Source organism: Sminthopsis crassicaudata, chromosome 3, assembly GCF_048593235.1.
Source record: "Sminthopsis crassicaudata isolate SCR6 chromosome 3, ASM4859323v1, whole genome shotgun sequence".
Classification (NCBI taxonomy): Eukaryota; Metazoa; Chordata; class Mammalia; order Dasyuromorphia; family Dasyuridae; genus Sminthopsis; species Sminthopsis crassicaudata.
In genome coordinates this window covers 393,352,034-393,358,205 of record NC_133619.1, presented here as the reverse complement: position 1 = coordinate 393,358,205, position 6,172 = coordinate 393,352,034, and the positions used below count along the sequence as shown (strand labels likewise).

The window sequence follows — 6,172 nt, the reverse complement described above, 5'->3', positions numbered from 1 at the left end:
ATAACCAAAATTCCTTGGCAAGAATGTCCACACCAGATGACCAGATGATTGAGATTTCAGGAGCAACTTGAGTTTTTCCATCAGCTTCTTCCACTATGCAAGGTCACATCCCTGTCACTGAGGTGCTGTATAAAGACTTCCCATGCAAAACTTGAATCATGTGGGAAGCGTCACGCGGGTCTCTCTTGGAGCAGCTCCTTCACTGAGTCAGTCAGTAGGTAAAGTCCATGGACTGGTGAGTACTTCTCAGCTTCTTGTTTCCAAAAAGGGTTCGATCTGGGGGACGGTTCCCAGATGTCCTTCTCTGAGCTCCGAGTTGGCTGGAACCAGGACCGATTCATGCTCATCAAGAGGCTGCCCAGCCCTTGTTCGGGGTGGGGGAAGGAGGAGCGCGAGGAAGCTTCTGGGAACGGTTGGAGCAGCCACTTTCGTGGTCTGGGATTTAGTTCGGGGCCCCCTGGTCTCGCTCGCCGCCACTCTCCGTTTCTGGAGGAGGGGCCACCCACATCTCGGGCAACTCCGAGCCTCTGGGACTTGTCCCGCAAGCTGGGGCTCAGGAGACTGGGAGGCTGAACTCAGCAGATCAGCCCGGGAGAAGGTCCATAGTCAGACGCGAAGGAACAGATCTGGCAGAAAAGGACACTTCCCTTCCTGGGCCTGGCAGCAGGGGAGAAGACAAGTGGCGGGATTGTCTGCACAGCAGCCTGAAAGGTAACATAGAAGCTGGAGGTGGCTGCTGGAGAGAAACTGACAGTCCACTTTCCCAGGCTGGAAATGATAGGAAGAAGCAACCACAGCAACTTAATAGGCAAAAGAACAAGGGTCAGGGTCCCCAGATGAAGACTGCTCTCAAGGAAAAGGGCACTCTTACCTTTCGTCTGCAACTGTGTGGCAGACTGTCCAAAGTGGGGGGAAGAAAGGGCCTTTCCCAAGTAAAGTTCCAGCTTAGCGAGCTCCAATTTATTTCTGAAATCCCAAACTGCTCAGAACTAGTGCCCGAGCCCAGTTTACTGAGCCTGCCAAGGGCTGTGCCGCAACTCCCAGCCACTGAGGTCCAGGTGCCTTCAGTCCTTCTGATAATGGCTTTTCAAGTGAAACCCTTCCTTGGAGTCCAGTTGTGAGGGGAGCCCATCGGGCTGGTGATGTCTCAATGTTTAGGGCTTCGGACATTTGAGAGGACTGAGCTGGGATCTGTTTCCAAACAGAGCTAGCGAATTAGGCTTTCATCTAGATAGAGCAGCTGCCTGATGAGAGCGGGCGGGCAGCCTTTCGGTTTGTGTGCTCCCCTGCCCACCACTGTCCTGTGGCGAGGAGAGGGATGGCGGCGCTCTGAGAAGGCAGTTTGAAAGCCCTCACTGGAATGTTTGGACTTGATGGCAGCTGCTCTCAATTGAATTTGACTTGAAGTCCTGGCTTGAATTGTAAAGGGGGATTTATGACAGAGAGGCATAGGCTATTTTGACAGAAAGAAATTGAAGTATTAGTCGTTTATAGGCAAAACCAGTAGTGCAGTGAACATGTGATGTGAGGTCGCAGCAGGCTGGTTATTTTGGGGGAACAAGCTGAAGTCATTGAGATTTCAGTGTGACCGCGGGAAAGGACTGGTTGAACATCAGGCAGCTCTAATCTAACTGCTGACTATTGTAATGGAACGATCACGGAATGGCAAACGGCCACATGGAATGTGAGCTTCTGGAACAGATGCTTGATAGGAATCCCTCCTTGGCTAGGAGTGAGTTAACGTTGGGGAAGGAGGGGGATGCTCATCAGTAAGGGGGTGCCAGAATCAGGAGGACTTAGGCATGATGAAGGCACACAGGGAAGGGCCCAGATTTGGGAGGGCAGAAGACATGGACTGCCCTTTGCCTGCCTCACCCCTTAGTGGTTACTGGCTTTTATAGAGAAGATAAGTCTGATTTTCTAGAGACATTCCTTCTTTATTAGTTGCTCCAAGGTCAGGAACTGCCTGGGAGCAGTACCTTAGGGACACATATGCGGACAGACAGAAGTGGGGGGGGAGTTTTTTAAGTCAGGAAAATGTACCAAAAACCTTCTTAAAGAAACTGGAATCTTTGTTCAGTGTTTGACATATTGACCTACTGTGAAGAGCTTTCAAAATACATCAAGGTGCTGAAAAAAATGAAAATTCATCTGGCCTCAAATAGAGGACTTCTGTAAGAGTCCCAAACTGGGGCACGCTTATATATGGCCTAGCAAATGGGAGAGCCCTGTTACAGAAATCTAAAATTTGTAGCATACACAATTTTTTCCTGGCCTTTTCTTCAAAAAGAGTACTTTTAATTCAAAATTGTAAAATGTAGGACAGACCATGGACTGGACTAAGACATGGCCTGGTTTTAAAGGGGAATCAAATATTTTTATTTATTTATTTTTTAATTTTTATTTATTTATTTATTTGTTTATTTTTTTAAAGAAGCAGTATCCTTGCATCAAGTTCATAGCCAGTGCTTATACATGTTTGATTTGGTTCTGAATTGTATTCCAAGAGATGATTTTGGCAATTAGAAAATAAATCAGAACTGTGCAAGGCTCAGAACAGTGCTCTTATTTTGAACACATAAAGGGATGTTTGGATAAGATACAATTTAAAATGTCCTAATGAATTTTTTCAAAAACAAAACAAAAAAGGGAGCTAAAAAGATGATTTGGATTAAATTACAGTCTTTTACCAAAGGGTCCTTCCTCAAACAGAAAACCAGGTGTTCCCTTTGGCTTTTTTAATCAGTATTTTAAACAAAAGGAAATTATGAAAGGATGACCTTAAAAAGGGGGGTGCATTTGTAAGATTGTGCAGTTAGGATCCTTATGAGCAATGATTTTTTTAAATCTCCATTAGATACCCAACAATAAGTAAAGGGGAAAGAAATAGAATTTAAAAGTAGTAACTTGTCTAAGACAATTTGGACTGTACAAAATGGGGCAGCTCCCTCCATGTTTCTATTTTGCTTTATAAAATTGTTTGATAAATTGATTGCATTGTATTTTTCTCCAAGGAAACGTATACCTTAACAACAGATGTCCAAATACAATTGCAATTCAATCAAATTTTGCAAAATACTTATATCTGTATATGAGATGGAAACAAAATTGAAAATAAAAAGAAGTCTTCCCAGTGATCCCCTTTCAGGCATACTCCAGAAATTTTGTTCACTAGGGATTTTTAAATAATATGGTCTTCTCTTAAAGTAACTTCCAGAACAGATAGCAGGTATGAACTATCTCCTTCTCTCAGTCAATAAGTTCTTCACATCTCCCCATTACATCAATAGCTTCTTGTAAAATTCTCTCAATATTAGCTTTGTCACTTAAGTCCCAAAGCACCCCTTGAACCAGCTGTCTACTTTGTGACACTAGCTTCATTGTTGTATCCTAAAATCATAAAAATTCATGAAAGATACCACTTTTGGCTTTCATACACATAATCATACATGCAGCATTGTAGATTTCATCTGTATTTCATTTTAACTCATGATTAGCTTTACAATAGTTAACTTTGACTGATCTGACTTTTAAAGAAAAGCAAACTAGCGAATCCAAATGATCAGTTATACCTTCAAATCAAATGAAAAAAATTATCCTTATAGTTTTGAAAAATGAACTGATGTTCTCAGAGTAGCCTGCCCATAGTGATGAATATTGCTTCACTGTTCCTATATCTCAGCTTCATAACATAAGTAATGACATCTATTTAGTTTTCTTGAATAAAATTGTCCCCTCCACCCCTCCCCCTCACTGACTTTAAAGATTTATTCAATTTCCTCACTTATGCTAATGGAGGAGAATTGTACATTTATCTGCTGAAGAGTTTTACTAATCAAAGAATTTGGAGAGTGGACCTGAAAGAGAACCTCAACTAAAGACTGCAGTTAAAGAATAAGAGGAATCGGAATGAGCACTCATATGCTCCCAAAGCAAACTGAGAGCCTCTCCTCTATGGGAGAGGCTTTTGAACCATAGCATTCCTACCAGGTAAATGTAGTTAGTTAAAGGAACTAATGAATAATCTGAATCCATAGAATTGCCAGCAGATGAAATAGAGGGAATTCAATGACCCTCAAAATAGCCAAAGTGGAAGAACAGCTGCTGTAATTTAAATTAAAAAAAAAAAAACTGGCAGGGAATGCTTCAATATATAGCTTTTCCACAAATTCCTCTAATCTTGATACTCTCTATTTTCTTTTTCCAGAATTGCCTCTATTATTTTTGAGGCTTTAAACTCTTGAGAAAACCATATGAGGAAGAAATCCAGGGCAGCTTTGGAAATCACAGGAAAAACAATCCTCCTAGCCTATACTGCAGACATCTATCTCAAATGTTCCAAATTTTACATGATGACAAAATTCTCAGAGTGGTTTCCCAGCTGATCTTTGCAAGGATAGAGTTCCTCCCTTGATTCTTCTCACAGCAATGGCACTGGGCTCCAATTTTCACTAGCCAGGACAGGAAGAAGATTCGCTGTTTCTAGATCTGAAGAAGGGAAAATATGTTTCATAATTCTTCCATTCTCTACATAGCTAAATCAATAACTCCACATGACAAGAAAAAGTTGAGGGCTTTTATAGAATAATTTGAGCTTGTGAATGCATTTATTATCCATGAACTATGTTTTCTAAGGGAAGGAATCTAATGGCTATTACTTCTGAAAAAACCTAAAAGCATTTTCAATTTTTAATCTGAAATAGTAACATTTGATTCTAATTAGTGTTATCAATGGATATCATAGTTTGAGGACTGCCTGGCTCTCTAGAGGCTCTCAAGTATAAGGAAGTACAGCTCTGCAAATATTTGCCCTCAGTATCTTCACTGAAGCACTGGAAATTGCTGGTTGAAATCTACGCTGAAAAACCTGACGACATTTTTTTTTTGTTTTGCTTTCTGATTTCTCATACTGGGGCAAAAATGATTGCACCATGAGCCACTATGTCCCATCATTGGGACAATGATCTCTCATTGTAAAGAGCACAGAAAAAAATACACCTCAACATTTTGATTATATCAAAAGAAAGGAAATTTGGGGATTTTCTGTGATTGCCTTGCTGGAAAAGTCTCATGCCCATTGAAGTGGCTTGAGGTGGGAGGAAGTTGAAAGGTTAAGGGAAGTAGGAGGATGAAGACTCCACTGCTTCATAGTGCTTGTACTTCATATTTTCCACTGACCACTTTGAGAAAAATTTTAAAGGCTCTAGTACTTTAATGATACAGCCCAAGAAACCTCTATAAAGGAGCCTTTCTTCCCTCCATTACTGTCTTATCTGGTGAAGCAGTTGCCAGCCATCAATAAGAGACAAGTCCAGTGGATAATTCATGTTAAAAGACTGCAACCAATTGTGAACATCTTTTGTAGTCCAATCATATATGGTTGGGTTCTTATAGTGGGTAGGTTTCTAGGAACTTCCAGGTCAAGGATGAGGCTCATGGTGGCATCAGATCTAAAAAACATTATGTTAGAGCTGGATGTGACCCTTTAAAGAAAATATTTGGGAAAGAGGGGTCCATTGAGCCAAGTTGGCTGAGAATAGACTGGTCTTTGTTTGAGCTCTTCCTGGTTTGCCTCAGATCAACACTAGATCAAGGCTCTAAACTGATTTTTGCAGTGACACAACCTGAAAATATTTCAAATTACCAGCAGAAGGTATTTTGGAAGAACTTCAGGAAAGGTCTGTCTCAATATGGCATGGGGGGTGGGAGCCAACTGAGCATAGGAGCAAAGCAAGGATTCATGGTGGAATCTTATCTTGATGCACAAGAACATGCAAATCAAAAAAAATAGAAAAATAAAATAAAATTCATGGAAATTACAACAAAAAGTATGAAAATGCTATGTTATGATCCATACTCAGATCCCACAGTCCTTTCTCTGGTTATAGATGGCTCTCATCATCACAAGATCATTCCAACTGTCCTATCCTGAATCATCTCTTTGTTGAAAAGAGTCAGGTCCTTCAGAATCTACACTGAAAGATGGCCATTGTCTCATTACCAGGTTTGAAAAAAACCTAGCTCAGTGGACAGAGCATCAGTCTTGGAGTCAGGAGGACCTGAGTTCAAATCTAGCCTCAGACACTTTAATACTTCCTATTTGTGTGATCCTGGGCAATTCACTGAAGCCCAATTGCTACAATTAAAAAAAAAAAAAAAAAAAAAAAAAGAA

The 6,172-nt window shown here is 40.9% G+C and overlaps 1 long non-coding RNA gene across 1 annotated transcript; it reads left to right on the top strand.

Moving 5' to 3' along the window:
- Positions 1 to 247: 247 nt before the first annotated feature.
- Positions 248 to 5,828, top strand: LOC141562203 (uncharacterized). The gene is made up of 2 exons (XR_012488175.1): positions 248 to 711; positions 4,208 to 5,828. It is a non-coding gene; the product is annotated as an uncharacterized LOC141562203 (long non-coding RNA).
- Positions 5,829 to 6,172: the final 344 nt, after the last annotated feature.